Below are 15,956 nucleotides of genomic sequence, written 5' to 3' on the forward strand. Positions count from 1 at the left end.
TCTGGCGATTTCGTTGGAAACGGGATTTCTGCGAATAACTCTAGACAGAATAATTCTCGGTAACTTCTTTGGGCTGCGTGTCTTCTACTCACAGAGTTGATCCTTCCCTTAGACAGAGCAGATTTGAAACCCTCTTTTTGTGGAATTTGCAAGTGGAGATTTCAAGCGCTTTGCGGCAATCGGTAGAAAAGGAAACATCTTCGTATAAAAACTGGAGAGAATCATTCTCAGCAACCACTTGGTAATGTGTGCGTTCCACTCACAGAGTTTAACCTTTCTTTTCATAGAGCAGTTTGGAAACACTCTGTTTGTAAAGTCTGCAAGTGGATATTTGGACCTCTTTGAGGATTTCGTTGGAAACGGGATTTCTGCATATAACGCTAGACAGAAGAATGCTCAGTAACTTCTTTCTGCTACGTGTGTTCAACTCAAAGAGTTGAACCTTCTTTTAGACACGGCAGATTTGAAACCCTCTTTTTGTGTAATTTGCAAGTGGAGATTTCTAGCGCTTTGTAGCCAACGGTAGAAAAGGAAACATCTTCGTATAAAAACTGGAGAGAATCATCCTCAGCAACCACTTGGTGATGTGTGCGTTCCACTCACAGAGTTGAACCTTTCTTTTCATAGAGCAGTTTAGAAACACTCTCTTTGTAAAGTCTGCAAGTGGATATTTGGACCTCTTTGTGGATTTCGTTGGAAACGGGAATTTTGCGAATAAATCTAGACAAAAGAATTCTCAGAAACTTCCTTGGGCTGCCTGTGTTCACCTCTCAGAGATGAACATTCCTTTACACAGAGCAGATTTGAAACCCTCTTTTTGTGGAATTTGCAAGTGGAGATTTCAAGCGCTTTGGGGCCAACGGTAGAAAAGGAAACATCTTCTTTTAAAAACTGGAGAGAATCATTCTCAGCAACCACTTGGTAATGTGTGCGTTCCACTCAAAGAGTTTAAGCTTTCTTTTCATAGAGCAGTTTGGAAACACTCTGTTTGTAAAGTCTGCAAGTGGATATTTCGACCTCTTTGAGGATTTCGTTGGAAACGGGATTTCTGCATATAACGCTAGACAGAATTCTCAGTAACTTCTTTGGGCTGCGTGTGTTCACCTCTCAGAGGTGAACCTTCCTTTGCACAGAGCAGATTTGAAACCCTCTTTTTGCGAATTTGCAATTGGAGATTTCAAGCGCTTTGCGGCCATCGGTAGAAAAGGAAACATCTTCATATAAAAACTGGAGAGAATCATTCTCAGCAACCACTTGGTGATGTGTTTGTTCCACTCACAGGGTTTAACCTTTCTTTTCATAGAGCAGTTTGGAAACACTCTCTTTGTAAAGTCTGCAAGTGGATATTTGGACCTCTCTGGCGATTTCGTTGGAAACGGGATTTCTGTGAATAACTCTAGACAGAAGAATTCTCAGTAACTTCTTTGTGCTGCGTGTGTTGAACTCACAGAGTTGAACCTTCCTTTAGACAGAGCAGATTTGAAACCCTCTTTTTGTGGAATTTGCAAGTGGAGATCTCAAGCGCTTTGCAGCCAACGGTAGAAAAGGAAACATCTTCGTATAAAAACTAGAGAGAATCATTCTCAGCAACCACTTGGTGATGTGTGCGTTCCACTCACAGAGTTTAACCTTTCTTTTCATATAGCAGTTTGGAAACACACTGTTTGTAAAGTCTGCAAGTGTATATTTGGACCTCATTGTGGATTTCGTTGCAAACGGGATTTTTGCGAATAACTCTAGACAGAAGAATTCTCAGAAACTTCATTGGGCTGCGTGTGTTCACCTCTCAGAGGTGAACCTTCCTTTACACAGAGCAGATTTGAAACCCTCTTTTTGTGGAATTTGCAAGTGGAGATTTCAAGCACTTTTCGGCCAACGGTAGAAAAGGAAATATCTTCGAATAAAAACTAGAGAGAATCATTTCAGCCACCACTTGGTGACGTGTGCGTTCCACTCACAGTGTTTAACCTTTCCTTTCATAGAGCAGTTTGGAAACACTCTGTTTGTAAAGTCCGCAAGTGGATATTTGGACCTCTTTGAGGATTTCGTTGGAAACGGGATTTCTGCATATAACGCTAGACAGAAGAATGCTCAGTAACTTCTTTCTGCTACGTGTGTTCAACTCAAAGAGTTGAACCTTCTTTTAGACACGGCAGATTTGAAACCCTCTTTTTGTGTAATTTGCAAGTGGAGATTTCTAGCGCTTTGTAGCCAACGGTAGAAAAGGAAACATCTTCGTATAAAAACTGGAGAGAATCATCCTCAGCAACCACTTGGTGATGTGTGCGTTCCACTCACAGAGTTTAACCTTTCTTTTCATAGAGCGGTTTGGAAACACTCTGTTTGTAAAGTCTGTAAGTGGATATTTGGACCTCTTTTTGGATTTCGTTGGAAACGGGATTTTTACGAATAACTCTAGACAGAAGAATTCTCAGAAACTTCTTTGGGCTGCGTGTGTTCAACTCACAGAGTTGAACCTTCCTTTAGACAGAGCAGATTTGAAACCCTCTTTTTGTGGAATTTGCAAGTGGAGATTTCAAGCACTTTGCGGCCAACGTTAGAAAAGGAAACATCTTCCTATAAAAACTGGAGAGAATCATTCTCAGCAACTGCTTGGTAATTTGTGAGTTCCACTCACAGAGTTTAAACTTTCTTTTCATAGAGCAGTTTGGAAACACTCTGTTTGTAAAGTTTGCAAGTGGATATTTGGACCTCTTTGAGGAATTCGTTGGAAACGGGATTTCTGCGAATAACTCTAGACAGAAGAATTCTCAGTAACTTCTTTGGGCTGCGTGTGTTCACCTCTCAGAGGTGAACCTTCCTTTACACAGAGCAGATTTGAAACCCTCTTTTTGTGGAATTTGCAAGTGGAGATTTCAAGCGCTTTGCGGCAAACGGTAGAAAAGGAAACATCTTCGTATAAAAACTGGAGAGAATCATTCTCAGCAACCACTTGGTAATGTGTGCGTTCCACTCACAGAGTTTAACCTTTCTTTTCATAGAGCAGTTTGGAAACACTCTGTTTGTAAAGTCTGCAAGTGGATATTTGGACCTACTTGAGGATTTCGTTGGAAACGGGATTTCCGCATATTACGCTAGACAGAAGAATTCTCAGTAACTTCTTTGGGCTGCCTGTGTTCAACTCACAGAGTTGAACCTTCCTTTAGACAGAGCAGATTTGAAACCCTCTTTTTGTGGAATTTGCAACTGGAGATTTCAAGCGCTTTGCAGCCAACGGTAGAAAAGGAAACATCTTCGTATAAAAACTAGAGAGAATCATTCTCAGCAGCCACTTGGCGATGTGTTTGTTCCACTCACAGAGTTGCACCTTTCTTTTCATAGAGCCGTTTGGAAACACTCTGTTTGTAAAGTCTGCAAGTGGATATTTGGACCTCTCTGGCGATTTCGTTGGAAACGGTATTTCTGCGAATAACTCTAGACAGAAGAATTCTCAGTAACTTCTTTGGGCTGCGTGTGTTCAATTCACAGAGTTGAACCTTCCATTACACAGAGCAGATTTGAAACCCTCTTTTTGTGGAATTTGCAAGTGGAGATTTCAAGCACTTAGCGGCCAACGGTAGAAAAGGAAATATCTTCGAATAAAAACTAGAGAGAATCATTCTCAGCTACCACTTAGTGATGTGTGTGTTCCACTCACAGAGTTTAACCTTTCTTTTCATAGAGCAGTTTGGAAACACTCTGTTTGTAAAGTCTGCAAGTGGATATTTGGACCTCTGTGGCGATTTCGTTGGAAACGGTATTTCTGCGAATAACACTAGACAGAAGAATTCTCAGTAACTTCTTTGGGCTGCGTGTGTTCAACTCACAGAGTTGAACCATCCTTAACACAGAGCAGATTTGAAACCCTCTTTTTGTGGAATTTGCAAGTGGAGATTTCAAGCACTTTTTGGCCAACGGTAGAAAAGGAAACATCTTCGAATAAAAACTAGAGAGAATCATTTCAGCAACCACTTGGTGACGTGTGCATTCCATTCACAGTGTTTAATCTTTCCTTTCATAGAGCAGTTTGGAAACACTCTGTTTGTAAAGTCTGAAAGTGGATATTTGGACCTCTTTGAGGATTTCGTTGGAAACGGGATTTCTGCATATAACGCTAGACAGAAGAATGCTCAGTAACTTCTTTGTGCTACGTGTGTTCAACTCAAAGAGTTGAACCTTCTTTTAGACACGGCAGATTTGAAACCCTCTTTTTGTGTAATTTGCAAGTGGAGATTTCTAGCGCTTTGTAGCCAACGGTAGAAAAGGAAACATCTTCGTATAAAAACTGGAGAGAATCATCCTCAGCAACCACTTGGTGATGTGTGCGTTCCACTCACAGAGTTGAACCTTTCTTTTCATAGAGCAGTTTGGAAACACTCTCTTTGTAAAGTCTGCAAGTGGATATTTGGACCTCTTTGTGGATTTCGTTGGAAACGGGAATTTTGCGAATAAATCTAGACAAAAGAATTCTCAGAAACTTCCTTGGGCTGCCTGTGTTCACCTCTCAGAGATTAACATTCCTTTACACAGAGCAGATTTGAAACCCTCTTTTTGTGGAATTTGCAAGTGGAGATTTCAAGCGCTTTGCGGCCAACGGTAGAAAAGGAAACATCTTCGTTTAAAAACTGGAGAGAATCATTCTCAGCAACCACTTGGTAATGTGTGCGTTCCACTCAAAGAGTTTAAGCTTTCTTTTCATAGAGCAGTTTGGAAACACTCTGTTTGTAAAGTCTGCAAGTGGATATTTCGACCTCTTTGAGGATTTCGTTGGAAACGGGATTTCTGCATATAATGCTAGACAGAATTCTCAGTAACTTCTTTGGGCTGCGTGTGTTCAACTCACAGAGTAGAACCTTCCATTACAGAGAGCAGATTTGAAACCCTCTTTCTGTGGAATTTGCAAGTGGAGATTTCAAGCGATTTGCGGCCAACAGTAGAAAAGGAAACATCTTCGTATAAAAACTAAAGAGAATTTTTCTCAGCAACCACTTGGTGATGTGTGCGTTCCACTCACAGAGTTTAACCTTTCTTTTCATTGAGCAGAGTGGAAACACTCTGTTTGTAAAGTCTGCAAGTGGATATTTGCACCTCTTTGAGAATTCGTTGGAAACGGGATTTTTGTGAATAACTCAAGACAATAGTATTCCCAGAAACTTCTTTGGGCTGCGTGTGTTCAACTCACAGAGTTGAACTTTCTTTTAGACAGAGCAGATTTGAAACCCTCTTTTTGGGGAATTTGCAAGTGGAGATTTCAAGCACTTTGCGGCCAACGTTAGACAAGGAAACATCTTCGTATAAAAACTGGAGAGAATCATTCTCAGCAACCGCTTGGTAATTTGTGAGTTCCACTCACAGAGGTTAAACTTTCTTTTCATAGAGCAGTTTGGAAACACTCTGTTTGTAAAGTTTGCAAGTGGATATTTGGACCTCTTTGAGGATTTCGTTGGAAACGGGATTTCTGTGAATAACTCTAGACAGAAGAATTCACAGTAACTTCTTTGGGCTGCGTGTGTTTACCTCTCAGAGGTGAACCTTCCTTTACACAGAGCAGATTTGAAACCCTCTTTTTGCGAATTTGCAAGTGGAGATTTCAAGCGCTTTGCAGCCATCGGTAGAAAAGGAAACATCTTCATATAAAAACTGGAGAGAATCATTCTCAGCAACCACTTGGTGATGTGTTTGCTCCACTCACAGGGTTTAACCTTTCTTTTCATAGAGCAGTTTGGAAACACTCTGTTTGTAAAGTCTGCAAGTGGATATTTGGACCTCTCTGGCGATTTCGTTGGAAACGGGATTTCTGCGAATAACTCTAGACAGAATAATTCTCAGTAACTTCTTTGGGCTGCGTGTGTTCAACTCACAGAGTTGAACCTTCCTTTAGACAGAGCAGATTTGTAACCCTCTTTTTGTGGAATTTGCAAGTGGAGATTTCAAGCGCTTTGCGGCCAACGGTAGAAAAGGAAACATCTTCCTATAAAAACTGGTGAGAATCATTCTCAGCAACTGCTTGGTAATTTGTGAGTTCCACTCACAGAGTTTAAACTTTCTTTTCATAGAGCAGTTTGGAAACACTCTGTTTGTAAAGTCTGCAATTGGATATTTGGACCTCTTTGAGGAATTCGTTGGAAACGGGATTTCTGCGAATAACTCTAGACAGAAGAATTCTCAGTAACTTCTTTGGGCTGCGTGTGTTCACCTCTCAGAGGTGAACCTTCCTTTACACAGAGCAGATTTGAAACCCTCTTTTTGTGGAATTTGCAAGTGGAGATTTCAAGCGCTTTGCCGCCATCGGTAGAAAAGGAAACATCTTCGTATAAAAACTGGAGAGAATCATTCTCAGCAACCACTTGGTAATGTGTGCGTTCCACTCACAGAGTTTAACCTTTCTTTTCATAGAGCAGTTTGGAAACACTCTGTTTGTAAAGTCTGCAAGTGGATATTTGGACCTCCTTGAGGATTTCGTTGGAAACGGGATTTCTGCATATAACGCTAGACAGAAGAATTCTCAGTAACTTATTTGGGCTGCGTGTGTTCAACTCACAGAGTTGAACCTTCCTTTAGACAGAGCAGATTTGAAACCCTCTTTTTGTGGTATTTGCAAGTGGACATTTCAAGCGCTTTGCAGCCAACGGTAGAAAAGGAAACATCTTCGTATAAAAACTAGAGAGAATCATTCTCAGCAACCACTTGGTGATGTGTTTGTTCCACTCACAGAGTTTCACCTTTCTTTTCACAGAGCAGTTTGGAAACACTCTGTTTGTAAAGTCTGCAAGTGGATATTTGGACCTCTGTGTCGATTTCGTTGGAAACGGGATTTCTGCGAATAACTCTAGACAGAAGAATTCTCAGTAACTTCTTTGGGCTGCGTGTGTTCAACTCACAGACTTGAACCTTCCTTTAGACAGAGCATATTTGAAACCCTCTTTTTGTGGAATTTGCAAGTGGAGATTTCAAGCACTTTGCAGCCAACGGTAGAAAAGGAAACATCTACGTATAAAAACTGGAGAGAATCATTCTGAGCAACCATTTGGTAATGTGTGCGTTCCACTCAAATAGTTTAACCTTTCTTTTCATAGAGCAGTTTGGAAACACTCTGTTTGTTAAGTCTGCAAGTGGATATTTGGACCTCTCTGGCGATTTCGTTGGAAACGGTATTTCTGCGAATAACTCTAGACAGAAGAATTCTCAGTAACTTCTTTGGGCTGCGTGTGTTCAACTCACAGAGTAGAACCTTCCATTACAGAGAGCAGATTTGAAACCCTCTTTTTGTGGAATTTGCAAGTGGAGATTTCAAGCACTTAGCGGCCAACGGTAGAAAAGGAAATATCTTCGAATAAAAACTAGAGAGAATCATTCTCAGCAACCACTTGGTGATGTGTGCGTTCCACTCACAGAGTTTAACCTTTCTTTTCATAGAGCAGTTTGGAAACACTTTGTTTGTAAAGTCTGCAAGTGGATATTGGGACCTCTCTGGCGATTTTGTTGGAAACGGTATTTCTGCGAATAACTCTAGACAGAAGAATTCTCAGTAACTTCTTTGGGCTGCGTGTGTTCAACTCACAGAGTTGAACCATCCCTAACACAGAGCAGATTTGAAACCCTCTTTTTGTGGAATTTGCAAGTGGAGATTTCAAGCACTTTTCGGCCAAAGGTAGAAAAGGAAATATCTTCTAATAAAAACTAGAGAGAATCATTTCAGCAACCACTTGGTGACGTGTGCGTTCCACTCGCAGTGTTTAACCTTTCCTTTCATAGAGCAGTTTGGAAACACTCTGTTTGTAAAGTCTGCAAGTGGATATTTGGACCTCTTTGAGGATTTCGTTGGAAACGGGATTTCTGCATATAACGCTAGACAGAAGAATGCTCAGTAACTTCTTTGTGCTACGTGTGTTCAACTCAAAGAGTTCAACCTTCTTTTAGACACGGCAGATTTGAAACCCTCTTTTTGTGGAATTTGCAAGTGGAGATTTCTTGCGCTTTGTAGCCAACGGTAGAAAAGGAAACATCTTCGTATAAAAACAAGTGAGAATCATTCTCGGCAACCACTTGGTGATGTGTGCGTTCCAAACACAGAGTTGAACCTTTCATTTCATAGAGCACTTTGGAAACACTCTGTTTGTAAAGTCTGCAAGTGGATATTTGGACCTCATTGTGGATTTCGTTGGAAACGGGAATTTTGCGAATAACTCTAGACAGAAGAATTCTCAGAAACTTCTTTGGGCTGCGTGTGTTCAACTCACGGAGTTGAACCTTGCTTTAGACAGAGCAGATTTGAACCCCTCTTTTTGTGGAATTTGCAAGTGGAGATTTAAAGCGCTTTGCAGCCAATGGAAGAAAAGGAAACATCTTCTTTTAAAAACTGGAGAGAATCATTCTCAGCAACCACTTGGTAATGTGTGCGTTCCACTCAAAGAGTTTAAGCTTTCTTTTCATAGAGCAGTTTGGAAACACTCTGTTTGTAAAGTCTGCAAGTGGATATTTCGACCTCTTTGAGGATTTCGTTGGAAACGGGATTTCTGCATATAACGCTAGACAGAATTCTCAGTAACTTCTTTGGGCTGCGTGTGTTCACCTCTCAGAGGTGAACCTTCCTTTGCACAGAGCAGATTTGAAACCCTCTTTTTGCGAATTTGCAAGTGGAGATTTCAAGCGCTTTGCGGCCATCGGTAGAAAAGGAAACATCTTCATATAAAAACTGGAGAGAATCATTCTCAGCAACCACTTGGTGATGTGTTTGTTCCACTCACATGGTTTAACCTTTCTTTTCATAGAGCAGTTTGGAAACACTCTCTTTGTAAAGTCTGCAAGTGGATATTTGGACCTCTCTGGCGATTTCGTTGGAAACGGGATTTCTGTGAATAACTCTAGACAGAAGAATTCTCAGTAACTTCTTTGTGCTGCGTGTGTTGAACTCACAGAGTTGAACCTTCCTTTAGACAGAGCAGATTTGAAACCCTCTTTTTGTGGAATTTGCAAGTGGAGATCTCAAGCGCTTTGCAGCCAACGGTAGAAAAGGAAACATCTTCGTTATAAAAACTAGAGAGAATCATTCTCAGCAACCACTTGGTGATGTGTGCGTTCCACTCACAGAGTTTAACCTTTCTTTTCATATAGCAGTTTGGAAACACTCTGTTTGTAAAGTCTGCAAGTGGATATTTGGACCTCATTGTGGATTTCGTTGGAAACGGGATTTTTGCGAATAACGATAGACAGAAGAATTCTCAGAGACTTCGTTGGGCTGCGTGTGTTCACCTCTCAGAGGTGAACCTTCCTTTACACAGAGCAGATTTGAAACCCTCTTTTTGTGGAATTTGCAAGTGGAGATTTCAAGCACTTTTCGGCCAACGGTAGAAAAGGAAATATCTTCGAATAAAAACTAGAGAGAATCATTTCAGCCACCACTTGGTGACGTGTGCGTTCCACTCACAGTGTTTAACCCTTCCTTTCATAGAGCAGTTTGGAAACACTCTGTTTGTAAAGTCTGCAAGTGGATATTTGGACCTCTTTGAGGATTTCGTTGGAAACGGGATTTCTGCATATAACGCTAGACAGAAGAATGCTCAGTAACTTCTTTCTGCTACGTGTGTTCAACTCAAAGAGTTGAACCTTCTTTTAGACACGGCAGATTTGAAACCCTCTTTTTGTGTAATTTGCAAGTGGAGATTTCTAGCGCTTAGTAGCCAACGGTAGAAAAGGAAACATCTTCGTATAAAAACTGGAGAGAATCATCCTCAGCAACCACTTGGTGATGTGTGCGTTCCACTCACAGAGTTGAACCTTTCTTTTCATAGAGCAGTTTGGAAACACTCTCTTTGTAAAGTCTGCAAGTGGATATTTGGACCTCTATGTGGATTTAGTTGGAAACGGGAATTTTGCGAATAAATCTAGACAAAAGAATTCTCAGAAACTTCCTTGGGCTGCCTGTGTTCACCTCTCAGAGATGAACATTCCTTTACACAGAGCAGATTTGAAACCCACTTTTTGTGGAATTTGCAAGTGGAGATATCAAGCGCTTTGCGGCCAACGGTAGAAAAGGAAACATCTTCTTTTAAAAACTGGAGAGAATCATTCTCAGCAACCACTTGGTAATGTGTGCGTTCCACTCAAAGAGTTTAAGCTTTCTTTTCATAGAGCAGTTTGGAAACACTCTGTTTGTAAAGTCTGCAAGTGGATATTTCGACCTCTTTGAGGATTTCGTTGGAAACGGGATTTCTGCATATAACGCTAGACAGAATTCTCAGTAACTTCTTTGGGCTGCGTGTGTTCCCCTCTCAGAGGTGAACCTTCCTTTGCACAGAGCAGATTTGAAACCCTCTTTTTGCGAATTTGCAAGTGGAGATTTCAAGCGCTTTGCGGCCATCGGTAGAAAAGGAAACATCTTCATATAAAAACTGGAGAGAATCATTCTCAGCAACCACTTGGTGATGTGTTTGTTCCACTCACAGGGTTTAACATTTCTTTTCATAGAGCAGTTTGGAAACACTCTGTTTGTAAAGTCTGCAAGTGGATATTTGGACCTCTCTGGCGATTTCGTTGGAAACGGGATTTCTGTGAATAACTCTAGACAGAAGAATTCTCAGTAACTTCTTTGTGCTGCATGTGTTGAACTCACAGAGTTGAACCTTCCTTTACACAGAGCAGATTTGAAACCCTCTTTTTGTGGAATTTGCAAGTGGAGATCTCAAGCGCTTTGCAGCCAACGGTAGAAAAGGAAACATCTTCGTATAAAAACTAGAGAGAATCATTCTCAGCAACCACTTGGTGATGTGTGCGTTCCACTCACAGAGTTTAACCTTTCTTTTCATATAGCAGTTTGGAAACACTCTGTTTGTAAAGTCTGCAAGTGTATATTTGGACCTCCTTGAGGATTTCGTTGGAAACGGGATTTCTGCAACTAACGCTGGACAGAAGAATTCTCAGTAACTTCTTTGGGCTGCGTGTGTTCAACTCACAGAGTTGAACCTTCCTTTAGACAGAGCAGATTTGAAACCCTCTTTTTGTGGAATTTGCAAGTGGAGAATTCAAGCGCTTTGCGGTCAACGGTAGAAAAGGAAACATCTTCGTATAAAAACTAGAGAGAATCATTCTCAGCAACCACTTGGTAATGTGTGCGTTCCACTCACAGAGTTTAACCTTTCTTTTCATAGAGCAGTTTGGAAACACTCTGTTTGTAAAGTCTGCAAGTGGATATTTCGACCTCTTTGAGGATTTCGTTGGAAACAGGATTTCTGCATATAACGCTAGACAGAATTCTCAGTAACTTCTTTGGGCTGCGTGTGTTCAACTCACAGAGTTGAACCTTCCATTACAGAGAGCAGATATGAAACTCTCTTTTTGTGGAATTTGCAAGTGGAGATTTCAAGCGCTTTGCGGCAAACGGTAGAAAAGGAAACATCTTCGTATAAAAACTGGAGAGAATCATTCTCAGCAACCACTTGGTGATGTGTGCGTTCCACTCACAGAGTTTAACCTTTCTTTTCATAGAGCAGTTTGGAAACACTCTGTTTGTAAATTCTGCAAGTGGATATTTGGACCTCTCTGGCGATTTCGTTGGAAACGGGATTTCTGCGAATAACTCTAGACAGAAGAATTCTCAGTAACTTCTTTGGGCTGCGTGTGTTCAACTCACAGAGTTGAACCATCCCTAACACAGAGCAGATTTGAAACCCTCTTTTTGTGGAATTTGCAAGTGGAGATTTCAAGCACTTTTCGGCCAACGGTAGAAAAGGAAATATCTTCGAATAAAAACTAGAGAGAATCATTTCAGCAACCACTTGGTGACGTGTGCCTTCCACTCGCAGTGTTTAACCTTTCCTTTCATAGAGCAGTTTGGAAACACTCTGTTTGTAAAGTCTGCAAGTGGATATTTGGACCTCTTTGAGGATTTCGTTGGAAACGGGATTTCTGCATATAACGCTAGACAGAAGAATGCTCAGTAACTTCTTTGTGCTACGTGTGTTCAACTCAAAGAGTTCAACCTTCTTTTAGACACGGCAGATTTGAAACCCTCTTTTTGTGGAATTTGCAAGTGGAGATTTCTTGCGCTTTGTAGCCAACGGTAGAAAAGGAAACATCTTCGTATAAAAACAAGTGAGAATCATTCTCGGCAACCATTTGGTGATGTGTGCGTTCCGAACACAGAGTTGAACCTTTCATTTCATAGAGCAGTTTGGAAACACTCTGTTTGTAAAGTCTGCAAGTGGATATTTGGACCTCATTGTGGATTTCGTTGGAAACGGGAATTTTGCGAATAACTCTAGACAGAAGAATTCTCAGAAACTTCTTTGGGCTGCGTGTGTTCAACTCACGGAGTTGAACCTTCCTTTCGAGAGAGCAGATTTGAACCCCTCTTTTTGTGGAATTTGCAAGTGGAGATTTAAAGCGCTTTGCAGCCAATGGTAGAAAAGGAAACATCTTCGTATTAAAAACTAGAGAGAATCATTCTCAGCAACCACTTCGTGATGTGTTTGTTCCACTCACAGAGTTTCACCTTTCTTTTCATAGATCAGTTTGGAAACACTCTGTTTGTAAAGTCTGCAAGTGGATATTTGGACCTCTCTGGCGATTTCGTTGGAAACGGGATTTCTGCGAATAACTCCAGACAGAAGAATTCTCAGTAACTTCTTTGGGCTGCGTGTGTTCAACTCACAGAGTTGAACCTTAATTTAGACAGAGCAGATTTGAAACCCTCTTTTTGTGGATTTTGCAAGTGGAGATTTCAAGCGCTTTGTGGCCAACGGTAGAAAAGGAAACATCTTCGTATAAAAACTGGAGAGAATCATTCTCAGCAACCACTTAGTAATGTGTGCGTTCCACTCACAGAGTTTAAACTTTCTTTTCATAGAGCAGTTTGGAAACACTCTGTTCGTAAAGTTTGCAAGTGGATATTTGGACCTCTTTGAGGATTTCGTTGGAAACGGGATTTCTGCGAATAACTCTAGACAGAAGAATTCTCAGTAACTTCTTTGGGCTGCGTGTGTTCACCTCTCAGAGGTGAACCTTCCTTTACACAGAGCAGATTTGAAACCCTCTTTTTGTGGAATTTGCAATTGGAGATTTCAAGCACTTTGCAGCCAACGTTAGAAAAGGAAACATCTTCGAATAAAAACTGGAGAGAATCATTCTCAGCAACCACTTGGTAATGTGTGCGTTCCACTCAAATAGTTTAACCTTTCTTTTCATACGGCAGTTTGGAAACACTCTGTTTGTAAAGTCTGCAAGTGGATAATTGGACCTCCTTGAGGATTTCGTTGGAAACGGGATTTCTGCATCTAACGCTGGACAGAAGAATTCTCAGTAACTTCTTTGGGCTGCGTGTGTTCAACTCACAGAGTTGAACCTTCCATTACAGAGAGCAGATTTGAATCCCTCTTTTTGTGGAATTTGCAAGTGGAGATTTCAAGCGCTTTGCGGCAAACGGTAGAAAAGGAAACATCTTCGAATAAAAACTAGAGAGAATCATTCTCAGCAACCACTTGGTGATGTGTGAGTTCCACTCACAGAGTTTCACCTTTCTTTTCATAGAGCAGTTTGGAAACACTCTGTTTGTAAAGTCTGCAAGTCGATATTTCGACCTCTTTGAGGATTTCGTTGGAAACGTGATTTCAGCATAAAACGCTAGACAGAAGAATTCTCAGTAACTTCTTCGGGCTGCGTGTGTTCAACTCACAGTGTTGAACCTTCCTTTAGACAGAGCAGATTTGAAACCCTCTTTTTGTGGAATTTGCAAGTGGAGATTTCAAGCGTTTCGCAGGAACGGTAGAAAAGGAAACATCTTCGTATAAAAACTAGAGAGAATCATTCTCAGCAACCACTTGGTGATGTGTTTGTTCCACTCACAGAGTTTCACCTTTCTTTTCATAGAGCAGTTTGGAAACACTCTGTTTGTAAAGTCTGCAAGTGGATATTTGGACCTCTCTGGCGATTTCGTTGGAAACGGGATTTCTGCGAATAACTCTAGACAGAATAATTCTCAGTAACTTCTTTGGGCTGCGTGTCTTCTACTCACAGAGTTGATCCTTCCTTTAGACAGAGCAGATTTGAAACCCTCTTTTTGTGGAATTTGCAAGTGGAGATTTCAAGCGCTTTGCGGCAATCGGTAGAAAAGGAAACATCTTCGTATAAAAACTGGAGAGAATCATTCTCAGCAACCACTTGGTAATGTGTGCGTTCCACTCACAGAGTTTAACCTTTCTTTTCATAGAGCAGTTTGGAAACACTCTGTTTGTAAAGTCTGCAAGTGGATATTTGGACCTCTTTGAGGATTTCGTTGGAAACGGGATTTCTGCATATAACGCTAGACAGAAGAATGCTCAGTAACTTCTTTCTGCTACGTGTGTTCAACTCAAAGAGTTGAACCTTCTTTTAGACACGGCAGATTTGAAACCCTCTTTTTGTGGAATTTGCAAGTGGAGATTTCTAGCGCTTTGTAGCCAACGGTAGAAAAGGAAACATCTTCGTATAAAAACTGGAGAGAATCATCCTCAGCAACCACTTGGTGATGTGTGCGTTCCACTCACAGAGTTGAACCTTTCTTTTCATAGAGCAGTTTAGAAACACTCTCTTTGTAAAGTCTGCAAGTGGATATTTGGACCTCTTTGTGGATTTCGTTGGAAACGGGAATTTTGCGAATAAATCTAGACAAAAGAATTCTCAGAAACTTCCTTGGGCTGCCTGTGTTCACCTCTCAGAGATGAACATTCCTTTACACAGAGCAGATTTGAAACCCTCTTTTTGTGGAATTTGCAAGTGGAGATTTCAAGCGCTTTGCGGCCAACGGTAGAAAAGGAAACATCATCTTTTAAAAACTGGAGAGAATCATTCTCAGCAACCACTTGGTAATGTGTGCGTTCCACTCAAAGAGTTTAAGCTTTCTTTTCATAGAGCAGTTTGGAAACACTCTGTTTGTAAAGTCTGCAAGTGGATATTTCGACCTCTTTGAGGATTTCGTTGGAAACGGGATTTCTGCATATAACGCTAGACAGAATTCTCAGTAACTTCTTTGGGCTGCGTGTGTTCACCTCTCAGAGGTGAACCTTCCTTTGCACAGAGCAGATTTGAAACCCTCTTTTTGCGAATTTGCAAGTGGAGATTTCAAGCGCTTTGCGGCCATCGGTAGAAAAGGAAACATCTTCATATAAAAACTGGAGAGAATCATTCTCAGCAACCACTTGGTGATGTGTTTGTTCCACTCACAGGGTTTAACCTTTCTTTTCATAGAGCAGTTTGGAAACACTCTCTTTGTAAAGTCTGCAAGTGGATATTTGGACCTCTCTGGCGATTTCGTTGGAAACGGGATTTCTGTGAATAACTCTAGACAGAAGAATTCTCAGTAACTTCTTTGTGCTGCGTGTGTTGAACTCACAGAGTTGAACCTTCCTTTAGACAGAGCAGATTTGAAACCCTCTTTTTGTGGAATTTGCAAGTGGAGATTTCAAGCACTTTTCGGCCAACGGTAGAAAAGGAAATATCTTCGAATAAAAACTAGAGAGAATCATTTCAGCCACCACTTGGTGACGTGTGCGTTCCACTCACAGTGTTTAACCTTTCCTTTCATAGAGCAGTTTGGAAACACTCTGTTTGTAAAGTCCGCAAGTGGATATTTGGACCTCTTTGAGGATTTCGTTGGAAACGGGATTTCTGCATATAACGCTAGACAGAAGAATGCTCAGTAACTTCTTTCTGCTACGTGTGTTCAACTCAAAGAGTTGAACCTTCTTTTAGACACGGCAGATTTGAAACCCTCTTTTTGTGTAATTTGCAAGTGGAGATTTCTAGCGCTTTGTAGCCAACGGTAGAAAAGGAAACATCTTCGTATAAAAACTGGAGAGAATCATCCTCAGCAACCACTTGGTGATGTGTGCGTTCCACTCTCAGAGTTGGACCTTTCTTTTCATAGAGCAGTTTGGAAACACTCTCTTTGTAAAGTCTGCAAGTGGATATTTGGACCTCTTTGT

Source organism: Gorilla gorilla, chromosome 6 (genome assembly GCF_029281585.2).
Source record: "Gorilla gorilla gorilla isolate KB3781 chromosome 6, NHGRI_mGorGor1-v2.1_pri, whole genome shotgun sequence".
Taxonomy (NCBI): domain Eukaryota; kingdom Metazoa; phylum Chordata; class Mammalia; order Primates; family Hominidae; genus Gorilla; species Gorilla gorilla.